Genomic DNA, 19,549 nt, shown 5'->3' with positions numbered 1-19,549 from the left:
AATCATAAAATGGACATTTAGTAGAAATATGAATTTTTTCATTTAAAAATAATATTATAATCATAAGAACAACATTTAGAAACTTCGAAACACATAAGATAACTTGTAAATAGTTAAATACATTTTTAATCCAACATGACAATAAGCCATATTCACTGTACAATGAAGCTCTTCAATGTTATAGTGAAGTACTTCTCTTTCCTTTTTAATACTTCCTAACGTGTCTAAAATCTATCCTAAGATTCACTTGAGCAACACAAAAGAGACCTCTTATACAACCTCCGTAAGCACACCTAAATGGCCATCAAGAACACTTATAATAAGACATCTACACAATTACAAGACATTAAAGCATCAACACATAGATAATATGAAATTCTCCTTCAAATGTCTACCAAATGACCAACTTAAGTAAATCAAGACGATAGCGTCCATGATTGACCTCTTCAAGATTACCAAATAAATCATTAGGACTATGTAAGGCTTAGATCATGTCCACATAATTGACTATTTCCCTAACTAGAGTCAGTCTCAAGACTTCCAAAGATAATAAATGAAGAGATCATCCCTTATTTTCTCTTCAAAATTTACCTAAGGAATCCTTAAGTCACTTTAGATTAGGTACTCATTCATTTACATACTTATTAACAGAGGTCATTGGGTCATTAGTTCATTAAGAGACTCATACATCACATAAAGGACATTCAAGTGATGGTATTGGACAACACGTAGGAACTCCAATTAACACTTTCAAAGCCTATTGTGCAACGTCTAGATAGCGTCCTATACCACCACCTAAACTTAATAGAACTTCTTTAATGTTAAAAGGAATTCCATATGATTCAAATAGGCAATAAACGACATAGACCATGATAGAAAGACATGGAATCTGAATTTCTATCATACTCTAATGAGGTTGTTCTACTTGCCAATGGTAGAACTTAGATAGATCCCTTGTAGGCACATGGTTAAGGAATATGAAGGGCATGCTTTTTAATGTATTCTCATTCCTTAAGTAGAACTACTTCTCTTACCATAATCACTCGGTTCTAGCCTCGTTTATCATAGAGTAATTCACACTTAAGGTTCTTATAAAGGGGTTCCATATCAAGTTCAAAACCCAATCACATTTACCCTACCAAAGAAAATCCCACTAGGGCTACCTCCCAAAGGTTACAAGAAGCTCATGATGACTTCCGTAAGGTTTAATATGATGCCGTTAAAGCCAATTAACCTTAAGTCCATCATTCCTTTAATTTGAAGGATACCATTACGCCTAACGACTTCATCATTCATAAACTTACCACTAGTTTAAAGGTTTCACATAAAAGACTCTCTTAATATTATTTAAGGTCTCATGTCATCATAAATACAAGACTAAGAAATTTATAATGCTATGTCAAGACATCACATATTAAAATTCATATATACATCATGTAAGGGACACAAGTCAACAAAGACAAGACACCACAAACTTCACCTTAACACACATTACATGCCATTATGAAAACACATAGACATAACCACATCTTCTTTAAGTTATCCTATATACTATCATACAATCATCTATATGACCATCCTAGACTCATATAGCTAAGTAGAAATAACCAATACTCAACCCTAAGACTATACACACAAGGTCAAAGTCATAGTCTAACATGATCATCTAAGTAGCATTAATAGAAGAACATATATATTACTTCACATGTAGATACATATTGTCATGCTTCACATAACCAACAAGACAAATAACCACATTAGTTCAAGTAGTTTGCCGACAAGGTCATGATCAACATATTACTTATAGTAACGCCAACAAGGACATATCAATTGAAAGTAAAGCACACAGCACCACCACCATAAGTGGACCATACCAATAAAAATATAATTGACGTCTAATAAACATAAAATAAAAGAAATAGGGCATCTCACCACCACAATATCCTCAACAACTCAATCCAATGACAAATCATCACATTAAATATCACAAGGCCCTTACCCTTGGCCACAACAAACAATTCAACATAATTATAACAATATTTATGAAACGAGGTCAAATTAATACATATCAATCAATCAAATACAACCTAGATATCAATTTACTACAATTATTACATCATTAGAAAACCTATAGCTATCTACACCATAATTCATCAACATTAGGTCAATATCAAGTAACTTATAACTTAGTCAAAAACAAGGGTTCATCCAATTCATGGTTCATAGGTAATTTAGGCTAAAATCATTAATAGAATAACAATTCAACTTTGAAAACTTTAGAAACCATCTTGAGAGTTGGGATCCTTGATAAAGAGAGCTTCAAGGATTAAAATTCATACATTAATGAGGATAATTCTTCACTTCGATGAATAATCTCTACTCAATTCTTCACTCCAAGCCCTTACTACAATTTTTACTCCAATGATTATCTAGAGAAAATTCTAAAGGATTTGGGTTTTTGATTTAGAAGAATGAAATCTTACAAGTGTTTTAGGCTTTTAAATACATTAAAATACCCAAAATACCCCTAATGAACCTCCAATACTCTAATTTTGAAATTGGGTGAAACTACAACTTCACCCCTCACTTATCAGTGATGTTGCACGCATGACACAGTGTCCATCGACTGTCGGCAGTCGACGGACCATTTGTCCACAAATGTACCGTCATGTCCTTCTGTTGTTAAGTTATGAGACTCAACATGGGTATATTACCTCCCAATATAGAGTCTCCACCAAAGGCACCCATCGATGGAGCGTCGATTGGACCATGAGCCATCAATTATCTCCATCATTTGCGGCTTTCTTGGACAGTCGTGGCACCACTTTTGGGTCCTTTCTCAATGACCCTCGGATGGTCCTTGGGGATTTTTTTCCGGACGATTGGAATCCAAACATTATTGTACTTTATTTTAGGACCACTCACATGAATTTTACCAAAAATGAACATATAAAACTCGACGAAACATGCCTAGACAAAGAAGGTCATTTCAAGGCAACACTTTCAAACGTCATGGACGTTCTTGGACGTTTTACATCCAAACTCCAAAAAAACTTGAAAACTGACAATATACACTATAATAACCCATACAAGGAACTTATAACCTCTTTAATCACACATAAACTCATAAAACCACATATGAGGAATATACATGACTTAGTCATCGAATGTCTTAGTCGTCCCTTGACGTTTGACTTCCCATGCACCTAAACGCTGAGACACTACATCAATATCATCTTATAAACCTATTTAAGAACTTATACCTTCATGAACAACATGTTAGGCTCTAGTTCACCTAAGTAATTTTCCAGGTCTTACAATCTCCCCCACTTAGACAACATTTGTCCTCGAATGACACTTTCCACTCTCCGAACACTTACAAGAATAGATATTCAACAAGCATCTTATGGCCATACCATATAACATATAATCAATAAGAAAACATCAATTTCAAATAGTCAACAGAATCACAACACCACAAGAAACAAGAAGACCATTCTATATCTCATCATGCTAGAAAGTCACATGCTTCATTTAAAATAAAGGAAACTCATTTTATATTCAATATCATACTCATATACTTTAGTTCTAACAACGTTACAACAATTTTAGACAAAAGAATCAATTAGTCAAATTTCAAAAAATTTAATAGTGAGCAAATTCCAATGCTATAGTAGTTTTTGCAAAAAAAAATTTGAAAAAATCAGCTTTTAGGAAATTCATGGTAGGAACATGCTAATATGCAAGGTAACATCATATAAACACATCTTACAAAGTATTCATAACTTCATATAATACACAATGCAAGAAGTTTATGAAAAATCAATTTCAACAAAACTCATAAACACCATGCACATGCAACATGCTTCTATATTTTTCTATCCCATCTACTACCCATACTCGCCCACTTAAAAGGAACTCATATCACTAAAAGGAAATTTAAGGACTTACCCTTATCATCATAATCATTCTCATCTGGCTTCTCTCCTCTAATCCGGAGTGCATAGAAACGCCTCTTTGTTGGAGCATCACCCTTTCAAACACTAGAAGCAACTTGCTTACCCTCTCTTCCTCTAGAAGCAATATTACGAAAATCTATCACCTTATGTCCTTCCTTGACACAACCATAGAAACACTCAATACCCAATTGACACTCACCATATTGTTTCTTTCCACAAGTGACACATGTAGGTTTGGCATTTTGAGAACCACCTCCTTTCTCAAATTTCACCTTCGCAATATTAGGTACTTCTAGAGTTTGAGCCATCTTCTTAAACCTAGATTGCTCTTGTTCACTAGCACCACTCCTTTTTAAGATTCTAGCCATCCTCCTAAGTTTATACTCTTCGATTGATTGTGCATATGCGATGAGTCTAGATAGGTTCATATCATCATGTAGCATTGTCGTACGATATTCCTCCCTCACTAGAACGGCTACACCATCACAAAATGACTTATTTGATCCCTTGGTTTAGACACAAGAGATGGGGAATATCAAGATAACATTAAGAACCTCAAATAGTATTCCTCAACACTTATATTGCCATGCTTGAGATTGATAAACTCCTCTACCTTAACTTCCCTCCTCTCGCGGGGAAAGTACTTACCAACAAAAGCTTCCTTGAATTCTTCCCACTCAATAGGAAAGGATTCGTATGGCCAGTTATATGTCCATTGAGTGTACCATATTTGAGAAACATCCCTCAAATGGTAAGATGCCAACTCTGCCTTCTCCATATATGTAACTCACATAGCACTCAATACCTTGTACACTCCATCTAGGAACTCTTGTGGATCCTCTCCCACCATAGATCCAAGAAACATAGGAGGATTAATCCTCACAAAATATCGCAACCTAGATGTTATAGTGATCTCCACAACATTCACCCTAGGCACCATACTCAAATTCACTTAAGTAGTCATAACTCGAGCTAATGCAACCAAATCCTCTCTAATCTTTCTATTAGTCAACTCCGTATGAACCTACGAAACCTCATTACCTCCTTCCACATTAGTGACTTGTGATCACCTAGATCACCTAGAAGAACTTGCTCAACTTCTTCAACTTCAGGAGGAATCTTCTCTTGCACCTCATTCTCGTCAACTCTCCTAGGCGGTGTCCTCCTTGTATTAATCTTCATAGAATCATAAGGAAAGCTATAAGGAAACACTACTCATAACAATTACTCTATGGCATGACATAGAAGTATAAAAGAAGGGAAACTCTATCTTTATATAGTCTCTTTCCAATAGATGTGTCGCGACTCATACCGATGGTCAAGACTCTATGAGACGTGTCTTGATGAGACTTCTTGATTCATAATACTACTTTCAGAACCTATGCTCTAATACGAAGATTTTCACATCCCAAAACCACACCCTAGAAGTTAGGGGCAATTTCAAGTTGCAACCAGCATAGTTGACCTCTCGGAGGTCTTGTACAAGCCCTTACATATCATTCATCGCATAAACATAATGAAAAGTAGTGTGGAATTAAAAAATTTTATAAAACATATCATAGTCATTAAAAACTCTTTCATATAAAGTAATAGGAATTACTAAGTCTCAATACCATCAAACTTAAGACACGAGAATACTTTGTACATGACCTATACTTCAAAATATAGAAATACTTAGACTATTACAGCACTTCAAATGAAAAACATTAACGACATTTATGCCTTCGAATCAAATGATGACATACTTGGACTTCTCTTGAACGATGCTACAGTCCAAGTCTTCCTTACCAAATGCTTCTAACCAACCAAAAACTATAGAGATAGTTAAAAGCATAGATTAGTACAACCACATGTACTAAGTATGGCATAATGCTTAAAAATCATGAAAACAGACATTTAGTAGAAATTTGCATCTTTTCATTTAAAATCATATTATAATCATAAGAACAACATTTAACAATTTAGAAACACATAAGATAACAATTAAATAATTAATGACATTTTTGAGCCAACATGACAGTAAGCCATATTTAGAGTTTAGTTAAGTGCTTATCTTTCCTTTTTAACACTTTCTAACGTGTAGTCTTCCCACTAAAAGCTATACTAATATTCACTTAAGCAACACAAATAGAGAACGCCCATACAACCTCCCTAAGCACTCTTAAATGACCCTCAAGAACACTTATAATAAGACATATACACAATTATAAGACATTAAAGCTTCAACAACATTCTCCTTCCAAAGGCTATCAAAAGACCTACTTAAGTAAATCAAGAAGATAATGTCCATGATTAACCTCTTCAAGATTACCTAAATAATCCTTAGGATTACCTAGGCTTAGATAATGTCCACATAATGAACCATTTCCCTAATAGAGTCATTCTCAAGACTTCCAAAGATAAGATATGAAGAGATCATCCCTTATGCCCTATTCACATTTTAGCTAAGGAATCCTTAAGAGAAAAGACATAAAGTCACCACTGAAGTTGTCCCTAATTTTTAAAAAGACACCTTAACTTTACAATTGCCCTATTACCCACAAAAAAATTTTGAATAGATATAATTGCATCATTTTTCGTTCATCTAACAAGAGCGTGGTTTGCACACTCTCAAAGAGAGTGAGCACCCTAAAATAACTAATATAATTTTATTTTTACAAGTATGTTGTTAAAAATATATATTTATTATTTTTCTTATTGTTTTTCTTTTTCTCTTTCTTTCTTCTTTCTTTTCAAAATTGATTTTCATCTCAATCCGTTGGAACTTCTTCTATTCAATGTCATTTTTACAACAACTTCACCTTCTTCTTTTTTATAACTATTAGTTTTACTCTCTTTAGTTTCAAAATTTTATCAAAGTATTTTCTTACATTTGAAAAATTCGATAAACTCATTAGATTTGAAGATGATTAGGAATCATCATATTGTCTTTTTATTTGATTTAAATTAAGTTCTTTCAATTTTTGAGAAATTAATTGATTATTTTAAAAATATAATTTCTAATTTTAAATGTATATGAAAATTAGTAGTTGATGATACCTTCAAATTTTTAAATTTTCTTTAAAAAAATTAATTTTTTTATCTATAATTCAATAAAGTCTAAATAATAGTATGAATTTTGAAAAGAATTTGAATGGAAAATAAGAAAAAAAAAAGGCAAGAAAAAAAAGAAAATGAGTTTCAATTTGACATGGGGGTTGCGAGGTGAAGAAAAAAAAGAAAATGAAGGGATGAAAGTGGGAGGTGAAAGATTAAATGAAATTTATGATAAATCTTAATAAAAATTTAAAAGTAAGAGAGAGAAAAATAAATAAAGAAAAAGAAAAAGGAAAAATTTTAAACGAAAAAAATTATAATTTTAATTAACACGTGTCATGTAATGATTAGGGTGTGAACTCACTTGCTTGTTAAAATTTGGGGCTGATCTATAAATCGTATGATAATATCAATTCAAAATTATTTAGTGGGGTAATAGGACAGTCGCAAAGTTATGGTGCCTTTAAGAAAATTTGAAACAACTTCAATGGTGATTTTATGTCTTTTCTCAATCGTTAATTCACTTTAGATTAGGTACTCATTAATTTACATACTTCATAACATAGGTCATTAGTCCATTATTTTAATTAAGAGACTCATACATCACATAAAGGACATTCAAGTAATGGTCTTAGACAAGACCTAGGAACTCCAACTAACACCTTCAAAGCCTATTGTCCAATGTCTAGATAGCGTCCCATAACACCACCTAAACTTCATTGAACTTCTCTAATGCTAATAAGTATTCCATATGATGAGAATAGGCAATAACCAACATGGACCCTCATAGAAAGAGAGGGAATTCGGAGTTCTATCCTACACCGATGAGGTTGTTCTACTTGCCAATGATAGAACTTAGACACATCCCATGGAGGCACATGGTTAAAGAATATAAAGGGCATGCTTTGTAATCTAGTCTCATTTTTGAACTAGAACTACTTCTCTTAACATAATCAGTCGGTTCTAGCCTTCTTTCTCATAGAGTAATTCACACATAAGACTCATATAAAGGGGTTCCATATCAAGTTCATAACTCAATCAGATTTACCCTACCAAACAAAGGTCCACTAGGGCTACCTCCCGATGGTGAAAAAAAGCTCATGATGAGTTTCCTAAGGATTAATATGATGTCATTCCACCAAATTAACCTTAAGTCCATCATTCCTTTACTTTGAGGGATACCATTACGGTAAACGACTTCAACATTCATAACCATACCACTAGGTTCAAGGTTTCACATAAAAGACTCTCTTAACATCATTTAAGGTCTCATATCATTCATACATACAAGACTAAGAAATTTAGCATCCTATGTTAAGGCATCACATATTCACTTTCATATATACATCAAGTATGGGACACAAGTAAACCAAGACAAGACACCACATACTTCACTTTAATACACATTACATTCCATTCTAGAAACACATAGACATAAAAATATCTTCTTTAAGTTATCCTATACAATATCATACCAACATAAATATGACCATCATATACTCATAAAGTCAAGTATGAATAACAAAGACTCAACCCTAACACTATAGGCACAAGGTCAAAGTAATAGTAAAGCATGATCATGTAAATATCATCTAAAGATACATATATATGAATTCACATGTAGATAGATATTGTAATGTTTCATATTGATAGCTACATTACTTCAAGTAGTTTTCCAAAAAGGTCATGATCATCACAATACATAAAGTAATGCCGACAAGGCCACATCAATTGCAAGTAAAGCACAAAACACCGCCACCATAAGTGGACAAGACCACTCAAAATATAATTGAAGTCTAATCAACAGAAAATAAAGGAACTAGGTCATATTACAACCACATCATCCTCAACAACTCAATCCAATGCCAAATAACCATATTCGATATCATAATCCCTTAGCCATGGCCATAAATAACAATTCAACATAATTATAACAATATTCATAAAACTAGATCAATAAATACATATTGATCAATCCAATACAACCTAGATATCAATTTACTACAATTATTACATCATTAGACGGCCCATAAAAATCTACACCATAATTCATCAACATTAGGTCAATCTCAAGTAACCCATAACTTAGTCGAAAGATAGAGTTCATCCAATTCATGGGTTCATAGATAATATAGGTTATAATCATAAATACAATAACAACTTAATCCATAATAGACGTTTAAAAACAATTAATGCAAGAACCCATGGTAGAATCATGAAATGTGACAATTTAACTTTAAAAACTTTACAATACATCTTGAGAGTTTGGATCCTTGATGAAGATGGTTTCAAGGATCAAAATCAATACCTTGATGAAGCTAATTCTTCACATATACACAAATAAAACCACATATGAGGCACATAGGTGACTTAGTCGATGAACGTCTTAGTCGTCCCTTGAAATTTCACTTCCAATGCATCTAAACTCTTCGACACTGCCTCAATACCATATTATATTTCAATTTAGGACCTTAAACCATAATTACCAACATGTTATGATCTATTTCACCTAAGTTATTTTTGAGGTCTTATACAAAGAATCTAGGGAGGTTAGGGTTTTTGGATTTCTGGGAGTTTGGGAGTTGGGGGGGTTTTGAAGAAAATGGAAGGGGGTGATATTGGGAGTTAATGGAGAAGTAAGGGGATAAGGGGAGGGAAAAGATTGGGATTGAATTTGAAAAAAATATGGTAAGGTTACTGAATAGTTTTTTTTTAATATAGTTGGTCTGGTTGGGTTGGGTCCTTGGTTTTTGTATTGACAATACCCCATTGAGGGTCCGTAAGTCAGTAGACAAACCATCGACTAGACCTTAGATTGTGTACATATTTAAACAAAAGTGTAATAAATACCTTGGATCTATGGACACCATCGACAGTCCGTCGATTGAATGACGACCCATCATTTAGTCCGTAAATATGTGCACTAGATCAATTTTTGAAGACTTCATGGGTTTTGTCCCTGCACATTTAACACCAATTAATCTATTCTTTTTGTATTTTTCTAGACACTTTTGAGATGGGGGCCCTAAACAACTCTCTATCAAACATACTAAAAAATAACACACGAAGGTGAATTATAAAAATAAAACAAGAGAATGCAAATATTCCTAAAAAGAAAAGAAAGAACCCTATTGTTTTTTAGAGGATACACCTTGGGTGGCCTCCCAAGAATCTCTTGATTTAATGTCGCGGCATGACACAGCATCCTTGATTACTCAGAATTCATCAAGGAGATACGTATCAACCACTTCATGGACACTCTCCGCATGCCTGAGGTAGATCTTTATTCTTTTCCCATTGACCGTGAACTTTTCACCCTCTTTGCTTTCCAAATCAACTGCTCCATGGAGGAAAACATTAGTGGAAAGGAATAGCCCAGTCCACTTGGCCTCGAGTTTGCCCGGAAACAAGTTTAGCTTAGAGTTGAAATAGAAGCACCTAGTCCTTACCCACAAATTCTCCCTTTTCAATCTTTTGGTCATGGTACTTATTCATCTTCTCTTTGTAGATGACTGAACTTTCATATATTTTTAGGCAAAACTCATCAAGCTCATTCAACCTATTAATTCTCTGCTCCACTTCTTCAATCCAATCTATATTCACTTTCTTCATCACCCACATGGCCTTGTACTCTAACTCAACTGGCAAGTGACAAGCCTTCCCATATAAAAGTTTGTATGGAGACATATCTATGGGGGTCTTCTATAAAGTCTTGTAGGCCAAAGGAGCCTCATCAAGCCTCCTTGACCAATCCGTTCTATTAGAATTTACCATTTTCGACAGGATTTGCTTGATCTCTTGATTGGACACCTCAACTTGCCCACTAGTCAACGGATGGTATAGAATGGCCACATTTTGGAGAAACCTAAATTTCTCCAAATATCCCTTTGAACAACTTGTTGCAAAAGTGAGATCCACCATCACTAATAATGGCCCATGGTGTGCCAAATGTGGAGAATATGTTCTTTTTCAAGAACAAGGTGACACTCACTCTTCCCTTCATTGTTGGCAAGTAATATGGTTCCGCCCATTTTGACACATAATCTACCACTACACGAATATATTTCATCCCATGTGAACTCACAAGGGACCCATTAATCAATGCCCTATACATCAAACAACTCAATTACTACAATTGGATTTAAAGGGAGCTCTTGCCTCTTCAAAATTCATCCATATCTTTATCACCTATCACATAACTTGGTGAACTCATGATCATCTTAGTGAATGGTTGGCCAATAGTACAAACATTGCAAAATCTTGTGGGCAGTCCGGATACCACTATGATGCCCACCCACAAGCGAGGAGTGGCATGCCTCAAAAAAACATAGTATCTTAACTTCCGGAACACAACGACGAATAAACCCATTAGCACAACTCTGGTATAAGTAAAGATCATCCCAAAAGAACTTATTCACATCATGCATCAACTTTTTCCTATGATAGAAGGACATGTCCGATGGGACAATGTCACTAGCCACATAATTCACAAATTCACCGAACCATGGAATCAAGTCATAAGAAGCGGACAATACATGCTCATCAGGGAAGGTATCATCAATTTCATCTTATTAACCTAACTCTAGCATAGATTCATTCTCCAATCTGGACAGGTGATCGGCAACTTGATTTTCAGTCCCTTTTCTATGTTTCACCTCAAAATCAAAGTCTTGTAATAGGAGCTCCCATCTAATCAATCTTTTTTCATCCTTCTTTTCCATCAAATACCTTAAAGTATGGTGATCTGTATGCATTATGACTTTCATGCCAAGAAAATAGGATTGAAATTTTTCACAAGCAAATACCACTGCAAGGAGATCTTATTCAGGTACAGTGTAATTTTTTTGTGCTTCTTTTAGGGCCTTAATTGCATAACAGGTGGGTGAAGGATTTTATCCCTTCTTTGTCCCAATACCACACCAAGAGCAACCCCACTAGCATCATACATCCCCTCAAATGGCTTACACCAATCTAGGGAAATAATTATGAGTGCAGACACTAACTTCCCTTTCAACTCTTCAAACGCCTTCAAACAAGATCCATCAAAATAGAATTTACATTATTTCTCAAGAAGCTTGCACAGAGGATGTGAAATTTTTGAGAAATCCTTAATAAACCTCTGGTAGAATCCCGCATGTTCCAGAAAACTTCTCACACCTTTTACAGAGATGGGTGAAAGAAGTCTCTCTAGAACCTCACCTTTTGCTCGATCAACCTCAATTCCCTTCTCTGAGATGCGATGACCCAATACAATACCTTCTTTCACCATATAGTGACATTTTTCCCATTTTAGTAGAAGATTGCACTCTTCACATCTTTTGACAACCTCGGCCAAGTAAATCAAACACTAATCAAACGAGTCACCAACCACTGAAAATCATCCATAAATACCTCAATAGTGTCCTACACTATATCAGAGAATATCCACATCACATATCTTCAAAAAGTAGCCAATGAATTACACAACCTAAAAGACATCCTCTTGACTGCGAACATCCAATAAGGGCAAGTAAAGGTGGTATTCTCTTGATCCTCGGTGCAATAGAGATTTGATTGTACCCCGAATAACCATCAAGAAAACGATACCATCTTTTTCCTATGAGTCTATCTGACATTTGGTAAATGAAGGGCATAGGGAAATGTCTTTCTCAGTTCATGCATTTAATTCACGATAATCTATACAACTGTCCATCTAGTCACCGGCCTCATTAGAACAAGCTCATTCCTCTCATTGGGCAATACTTTCATTCTCCCCTTTTTGGGCCCACGCTGAATAGGGTATACCCAACTACTATATGCAATAGGATATATGACTCTGACATCTAGCCACTTAATGATCTCCTTCTTCACTACCTCGTGTATATGTGGATTCAGACATTTCTGGTGCTCAATACTTGGCTTGTGATCGGCATGAGTTGGGCTTTGTGTGAATAAATACCATGTGGGATCCCAATAATGTCCGCACTAGTCCAAAAAATGACTCATTTGAACTTTTTTAACACTTCTACCAGACACTCTATTTGTTGCACATTCAAATCTTATGCAATGATTACCGGCAAAGTGTCATCTCTACAAGAATACATACCTCAGATGAGGTGGTAGAGCCTTAAGCTCTACTTTTGGATCCTCCTCAATAGATGGTCTCGTGGGTGGAAACGCACGACGCTTCATATCTAGCTTCAATTTCTTTGGTTTTGACCGAAATTCACCTCGTACAAGTGCCGCAACAAAGACACCTACTCTTCAATACCCTCACTCTCAAAGATTATGATCATGACCGCAAGTCCCTCAAAACTAAGGAAGACCTCGATTTGTACCTCAGACGTACTCTTAACCCTTTAGGATATAACAGATACCGTTTGGAGCTCACCATTATGCTTCATAGACCTACAAATATTGAAAGTTGCCTCTTCATCGTTCAACCTAAACTTTATCTTCCCTTTTCTAATATCAACCAAGGCACGACCAGTAGCAACGAATGGCCTACCAATAGGCCTCTCCACTGTTTGATCAACCATCAGTAACTGCATTGCAGTGGTCTTTGGGTCACCCAAACCCAATTTCTTATAAATGGAGAGAGGCAAGAGATTTATGCTTGCACCGAGATCACATAGTGTTTTACCAAAGTATAACAAACTGATGGTACATGGAATAGTGAAAGCACCCATATCTTTCTTCTTCTGCATAAGCAATCTTTTAGCAATAGTAGTACAATGCTGCATTCGGTCGTCATCCTCAAAACTTACCGATATCTTCTTTGTAAAAGTATCCTTTATGAACTTGGCATAACCGAGCACTTTCTCTAAAGGTTCTATCAAAGGGACGTTGATGGAAAGATATATCAACATAGTGATAAAACGCCGGTATTTACCATCCTCAGTCTTTTTCACAGATCTCTGAGGGAATGGTGGTGGTTGCCTAGGAATGGGTAAAACTTGTTGGGGTACCTCTACTTCTTTCACCACTTTGTCTACCAATTCCCTGCTAGTTTCCACTACCTCTTCAACTTTTCTCATTTATTTTCCACCATAGACGACATTGGTGAATTAATAGTTTTATTACCTTCTCTTGTAGTGATGTCATGGGTTCACATTAGTGGATAATTGGTCCATTTGTAACTCAAGATGCTTAATCAAGACTGTAGTGCATCAACCTTTTACCTAATATTTTCAAAATCATCTCTCAATTCCTTGGCTTTCTCATCACCAGCATCAAACCTCCTCATCATCTTCTACAACATATATTCGCCATGCTACCTCCATCATCCCTTGGAGGAACTTCCCGATTTTGAGGCAGAACATAGGGCCCACTTTGATCATTTCGGTTACCATAATTACCTTGGTTGAAGTTGTTGTCCTAATTTTATTTTCCATCCCGAACATAATGGCTCTATTGTAATTCCTATAGTTCAGACCGTGATTTCCTTGACCTTGGTGCCAATTATCATAATTGGAGCCTTGGGCATTCGGTCGGAAACCCCCCGTCTCATCATTCACTGCATAAGTATCAACTTCATAATAGTATTAATCCACTGGCAGTGGTGGTTTAGTCAAGTAATTCACCATATTTACTTTCTCTACACCTCCAGTTACATGTTTCAATACCAAACCGCCATCTCTTCACGAATCTCATCTATGGCCAGATTGTGTTTAGCTTCCTAGTACTCCAAGACTTTTGATGAGTGTACATATACAAAGATCATGTAGAAGGTGTTTGTCTCATTCTCTAACTTCCTAGTACTCCAAGCCTTATTGTTGCGAGATCTTCAACTTTTATGTGATCTTTGCATATGTACACTCATCAAAAGAACCACTTGTAATAGTATCAAGCACTGCCTTATTATTATCATCATACCACCGATGGAAGTACTCTTTCAACGAATCATCATCAATAGGGTAGTTTGGGACACTGATACACTCAAACTTACTTCTTAAATAAGAAGTAAAGTGATCGTATCAAGCAACGAATCCAAAAATGAAGTTTGGGTCGATTTTCAAACTTAACTTTATTCTGTTATTACTATTGTTTATTCAACTATTTCCTTAGAAACAAAATATAGAAAAGGGGGGTTTTAACTCTAAATTATTGAAAATAATTAACTAAATTAAAGTAACCAACTAACAGATTCAAATCTCAGAGCTTAATCAAATAATGAATGTAACTTAGGCTTAAGTGTTTCCCACATGTTCCTAGCTTGGTAATTCTAATTATAACAATTCTTTCCTAGTATCTTGCATGTAAAGTGATAAGTTATGTATCTCTAAATCCTTCGTCTGGCATGTAGAAAATTTCATCCCGCACCTTGGTCCGGCTACGCGTGTTGCTATACTAACCCTTACCTTTACATCATATTAAGCATTGTATTCGATATTTGACTAAGTTATTACCTCGTACCAACTGACACTATCCTATTAGATAGTGTACACTAAATATATGTTAATAATTCTTTTCCTATTATCTACCTCCTTGGTCCGGCAAGTAGAATTAAGGCGAGTTATAACGTTGGCCATCCGTCCAGAAGACTTCTAAATGATTGAATTATCAATACATGCAAGACACTATTCAGGAATTGCAATTTTAGTTAGTTTTTACCTTTTTATTCGCCCATGGTTCCCACAACCCTAGTTACGGAGTTTAGTTACCCATGGTCATAATCACACTATTCGTATATTTAATATAAGAATTCATGCATTTACTTCAATGATAATGAATAAAATCCAGAAATTCACTTGATTAATCAACAAAAACACCAACAATCAATTCCAGAAAAAGTGTATCAATTAATGAAATTAATTCTTCAAATTGAACAAGAGATATAAAAATTATCCAAAAGTATAACTATCAAAAAGTCTGGCCCGCAAAATGAGGTTTTTCAAACTATTTACAATCAAAACAAAATCCTAACAAAAGAACGATTCTTATTACTGAAAATATGTCAAAATGTGTCTGAGTCGATGGACCTCGTGACGGACTATTATGGTCACGACAGGCCATCATGACCTCTGTCATCCCATCCTTCACATATTCTTCCGGTGCTTTCTTCATTACCCTCAACGAACAGGTATGACGAACCATTCCAAGCACGATGGTCCGTCAAGGGTCTCCGTTCTATAGTACTTTAACTTCTTGGAATTTGGGTACTGGGACTACTCTCTGATCATTATGATGATCCAGCAAGACGGATCGTCGTGGCTGTGACGGTCCATCATGGACTTCCGTAATCCCACACTACGTTAGACTTACCCATCTTCCTTCAGTAGCTTCTTTCCTCACTACGATGCCACCTAGGGACCGTCACAAAATCGATGGACCGTCATAAGCTCCGTAGGTGGTCTCTTCTGCATTTCTCGCTCAAAAACATCTGCGTTCATCTTTGGACAGATTTCCTACAAATAAGGAAAAACTTACATAAAAATCTATACAATAAGGCTTTTGGACACACACTAAAATTAAGAAAAAAGCATTAAAAATACCGTGAAACCACGGTACATCTACACCCTCAACTTAAATTTGTTGTTTGTCCTCAAGTGATGCACTATGACTCACTATAAAATCTTTGTACAAGAGTATCCATACTTTATCTTTCGCAATCATTTGGCTATAAATCCCTATTATACTCATCATGTTTGTGCATGTTATCACTATTAGGCTTGAATTATGTAAATCCATACCATGACAGAGACTCACCATGCACTGACACCTATCCTCTTCAATCTCTTACCGAAGTGCTAATATTTCCGGTATTGTGTCCTCACTTCATTACAACATCTTAATCTTTCACACAATGATTTAAGTTTGAGTATAAGGATTACTTTTTAACACTCACTCTCAAAAAAAAATCACAACTCATTCATACATATTTGCTATAAGCTTGCCCTTATTTTGACTTCTTTAAGTTCGCCATACAAATCTTAGGATCATGATAGGAATTTCATAGCTTGTAACATAGGCGGAGGGTAAGGTAGAATATATTTGGGTATACTTTAGTGAATCGTTGCCCTCCTTGACATATTGTCTAAAAGTACCACCTTTTTGTCATTTCATTTCGCCCAATTTCTCACTTTTGCTTTTTATCATGTTGTTTTCCTTTTCTTATCCTTATATGTAAGTGACTATTCTTTATTTCTTTTTTTAGTCACTTCTATTTTGTTATTTCTTTCTCTTCATTCTTTCAACCCCATTTTCGGAGTATTCCTTATAATAGCCACCCTCAACTCATGACTTTGCCATGAGTCAAGGTTCACAATACCCACGGTTCGGTCAGGTTAACGACAAGGTTGTTTTCTGCATTAGCCAACCTCAACTTATGATTTTTGCATAAACTGAGGTGTACATGTCCAAGGAGGGACCAGGGCCAAGACATTGTTCCCAAAAAAGTTCATTTTGTCTTAATTTTAGCAAGACTAACCAGGAAAGTTCAAGCTCAGTCTCAATGGTGGATCCTTTGAATTTTCCTCACACTCCTTGACATTAATTACATTCCCAGATTATTAGACACCTAGTTCGAGTCTTAGAATCAAGGTCATGGAGTAGTGTATCTCTATGTCATGTTTAGAGCCACACAATTATAAAAAACTATGCCATCATGCTTCAGAGTTATACTATGTACACTAGGTTTAACATGCCGGTTCAATATTAAAAGTAATCATTCTTTTGGGAAAAAAAGAACATAGGCAAGAAAACCCCAAAAAAGGATCGTGAAATGGGTTACTCAGACTTCATCCTAGAACTCACATTCCATTTACCCCACCACCAACAAAAAGATATGCAATTGTCCCCAATGCATAAAAAACTGAAATACGAGAGTGGTAGGTGAAGCAAACCTGAGGCGCAAAGCGCCGGCGATCAGCAAGCTGGTGGATCAGGTTCCTCAAAACACACTACTTATGTAGTCTATACGCCCTCAGTAGTGTAAGCATCAGCAACAACAGTATCAGTAGTGCCTCCCGCTGTCTCTACATCTTTGGAGCTGGATTCCCCGGCAGCTAACTTTACAACACTAATCTGACGTGCCTCGTCATCAGCAATCGAAGCTCTCCTCACAGCATCTATCTCACGGTGCTCCTTCTTCCTTTCCCTAGCCCCATACTCCTCTCGACCCCTGCGCCTCTTGGCATGCTCGCAAGGGGGAGGTGGTGGAATCTTAGAAGTGGCGAATAAAGAAGTCATCATTGTGTCCTCAGCAGGCTCTACAGAAGGGGCCACAGACTCAGACACCCTAGCCTTTAGGATCATATCAAGATCTACTCGCAAACTCTCAACTGCAAACTGAAGGGTCGACACGTCCATCGTAGGGGCTGGCCGGGCTAGCATCCGCAACTCAAAAGCGTCTACGAGCTGATAAACATCAGCGATCTCTACATCCAAGGCTGGATGTGATGCAGAAGTGTGGCCATCTGAGCCTCTAGTTTCTGGACCCTAGCAAGCGGGACCAGAGCGGGGGAAGGGGCTAAGTTAGAGGAGCTTGGGGTAGTGCTACTACCCGGGATAGACTCGACTAGGGCAGTGTCAGTGGGTGCTGAAGTAGCCTGCGTAGCCATTCGAGCATGCGCTGCAGTATTAGCCAGATTCTCACCAAGTGGAGGCACTTCTGGACAGGGCCCTGTGCGTGGAGCCAACTCATGGGCGTCATCCCTGATGAGGTTAATATCAACATAGCCCTGCGTAGTCTTGAGCTGATCAATGTGCCAGATGGGCAAACCTGTGGACCTGCATCATGAAAATATCATGCACAGACGAGGGTAGGTAGTGGTAACCTTGAAAGCCCTTTCGTGCATGACTGCCTGAAAAAGCTAAGCGAAAGTCAACCTCAAACTCGGCCATCATCGCTGCCATCATAACTACGCAATTCCATGTAACTATATTATCTGCAACCTTAGGGGTGAGGCAGTGGTGGACAATCAACTATAAAAACATAGTCGTGAAGGTCAAGTTAGCCTTCCTGATTGCTCCCTTCGCCTCCATTACCTAGTCGGCAGCCTCTTCATCAATAGATAACTGCTGGGCCATCCACCTCTTGGTGGTCTATCTCAGCGATGCCTCACGCAAGAATCAACCATCATTAACAATTTGCCACCGGTAGTCGAACTCGGCGGTGAGAGGAGTCCTGGTGGTATAAACATCCTCATTCTACAGATACGGGCGGATGGCTGGCAGGGAGATGTCGACCAATATTCCACGTACTCTGACATTCTTAAGTTGGGCCAGTTTGGCCGGGGCAGCCCGCCTAACGATCGGTGATCAAAGAGAAGCCACATAAGAGGCATAAAACTCTCGGACCAACTCCTCACTGTAGCGGCCCAAAGAATGATGTGTCCACTCTAGAAGGTGTCTGGTGAGCAGAGTGTGGATATCTGAAATGGTGGGGAGACTTCCCATAATGACCCCTCTCTCCAGTGTAAGAGTCTGTGTCATGACGTCTTTATTATTTATAAACTTGTGTCTGAACACACTTAGTACTGCCCATCGACACACCACTCGTTGGGCTGGTCGGCAACTAGGGCGGGAACTCCAGTTAGTGAGCCTAGGGTGGAATCATGATTGCTAGCCTCATT

Source organism: Solanum lycopersicum, chromosome 9, assembly GCF_036512215.1.
Source record: "Solanum lycopersicum chromosome 9, SLM_r2.1".
Classification (NCBI taxonomy): domain Eukaryota; kingdom Viridiplantae; phylum Streptophyta; class Magnoliopsida; order Solanales; family Solanaceae; genus Solanum; species Solanum lycopersicum.
The sequence above is the reverse complement of the archived record's forward strand: the minus strand, read 5'-3'. Positions refer to the sequence as shown.